This window comes from Lipophrys pholis, assembly GCF_963383615.2.
Source record: "Lipophrys pholis genome assembly, chromosome: 15".
Taxonomy (NCBI): domain Eukaryota; kingdom Metazoa; phylum Chordata; class Actinopteri; order Blenniiformes; family Blenniidae; genus Lipophrys; species Lipophrys pholis.
Genome location: NC_137642.1, coordinates 6,723,649 through 6,726,362, shown reverse-complemented (window position 1 = coordinate 6,726,362; position 2,714 = coordinate 6,723,649).

Below are 2,714 nucleotides of genomic sequence, written 5' to 3'. Positions count from 1 at the left end.
CCTCTCTCTCTCTCTCTCTCTCTCCCTCTCTCTCTCTCTCTCTCTCTCTCCAGCAGCCTGTACAGATGCGCAGCTCCGACCGCCTCCTCCTCCTCCTCCTTCCTCCTGTCCATCCGGTGATTCACAAGGAAATACACCAATCTGCCTGAACTACATGCCAAACTGTGCCACACGATTTTGTTGATGCTTTTTTTTGTTTTTTTTTTAAATAAATCCACGAGACAAAACGCCTGTCAATGAGCATTATTACACCAGGTGACTCAAACATAAAGCCGGCGGGGCAAAACCAGGCCACCTGAGGGTCCAACGTGGAACAAAGAGGCCCTGTCCACACGGCAACGCAGTTTCACGAAACCACATCATTTTTCTGGGCCGATCATCCACATGGTGGGGCACAGGAGCCTGAAAACGTTATGTATTTATTCATTTTAACAGGGTCCAGAGTGGAGAAATTATAAAACGCCGCCTCGGCTTTAACATGTGGACGGACAAGATGCACATTTGCTGAAAGCGAAGATGTCATCGCTCCACCTCCCTTCCCTCTCCGTAACATCGCTTAACAACAACACCATGCTGCAGGTCCCGCTGCTGAAGCAACTGATGCTATTTGGCTTAATAATGCCAGATGTGGGATTTGTCGATTCCTCTGTCTTTGCATGCTTTATGTCGTCTCCATTTTTTTGGTGCATTTCTGTGGCAGCGTTAGAGCGCCACCTCGAGGCTTGGCATATGTACTAGTCTTCATGGTGGTAAGCGGAGATGATTGATGTGCATGGAATCTTTTTAAGAACGACTTGTAGAAGAATTATAGTTTTGGCTCTCGTACAAACAGGGCTTAAATCTTAACCTAGATTATATAAAACTGCTTTGTTTGGTTTATCTACAATAATTGGCTATTTGAGTATCAGAGTTTTCTTTTAATTCTTGACATTGTTGTTACTGCAATGGATGCTGCTTCAAGTCCTACCGAACTTCCGTCCACAGTGAGGTCTGTAGCTACCTGAACCAGGGTTTGAATTCCTCCCTACAACCTGTCAATATCCTTTTCTCTTCTCTATCTCCTCACACCAACCAGAAGAGCAGAGAGCCGCCACCCCAGTCTGGTTCTGCAGGTTTCTTCCTGTTAAAATTTTGTTTTTCTTTCCCCCTTTTTTATGCTCGCTCCCGGAATTGTCAGGTTTATGTCTGTAAACTGGACTGACTGTGTTTTATTTGGTGCTATAGGAATTGACTAGAACTGAATTGAATTGAATCGAAAGGAATTATTCACATTTCCGATCCAATTTTTAACTTTTATGTTTAAATTCTTATTGAGGTCTCTGTCTTGCCTGTATTCTCTATTTTCTTAGAACAGATAAACGTTGATTAAAAACATACGATGACAAAAACAAGTGGATCTCAAACAGCCAACCAAAATACTGATAACGTCTGAAATCTGACATTAAACCATAAATTACTCTTTAGCCTGAAACAAAACATCGAGGAGAGCTGGGGGTGGTGCTACAGGGTTCATTTCTCCCACATTTTGTTAAGCCTCAGGTAATAAACCAATATCTTGCAACACAAACGCTGATTCATTCATTTATCTCAACTACTGCAAATTGGTAAGACATGCACATAAAATGTTAGGCTTATCTAAATCACATGTAATAGTTGAAAGTATAACAAGGCCAGACATTTAACTCTCTTCTTTCTCAACATGAATCATTCTTGTGTGGAAGATCAGATTCAGGAAGTTTTTTTTTTTTTTTAAATCATATTTATCTTAGAAAAATGATTATTACTTTACGTTTGTCTTAAATTACAAGGATTTATTTTAAAATTGTTTTTATATTTAAATTTCCAGAAGTCCTTTCAAGTACGATCTGTCATGAATAATTATCTAATATTCAACAAAACCAGGTTTGTTGGCGTTAGCGAGTTATTAACAACATAACAACAATTATGCTTCTATAGACATGTATTTCTGGTGATGGGGCAGTGAAACAAACCGCAAGGAGCAATAATGGGGAAGGACTACGTTTGCAAACTTAAAAACAAATGATTTGAACAAATTAGTTTGGTGCAGCATATGTCTTCCATGTTGATTTTATTGTGTTGACAAAAACATAATTAGGAGGACAGGCTTTGTTTTTCCAAAGAAGAGCAGTCTTGAATCCTTCCCTGGACATGTATCTATTGCAGGCATATGCACACCTTTTTCACTGAGGACCACATATTAAAACTATGCAAGTGGATGGGTCGTTAAATGGAGCAGAAGTAGCTGAAATGATCAAAAGATTTATGCATTCATCACCTTCAGGAAACCCACACGCACACACTGGGAGAACATGTAAACTCCACACTAAAAGGGGCGGCCAGTCTGTCCTACTGTCTGAAACATATGGACAAATCATAGTTCAAATACAATAACATGAGGTGATATATTTTGGAAAAGAAAAAGAAAAAGAAAAGAGATGATGTGGAAGATTTTGAAAATCATTAAACACTGTGTGATTAACAAATATGGAATTACAATGTCCCTGATTCATCCAATGCGCTGGAAATGTCCTCGAATATGCTATTTAAGCCTTAACGTGCCGCACCTCTCGCTACTTTGGAGTTATTCCCATCATTTCCCTGAAGGCGCGCTCTCCTCACGCATTCCTGCACTGGCTCCTCCTCCACTCCCTCCCCCCCGATGAGTCCCCGGTAACCACGTGACCCGAGGTGCA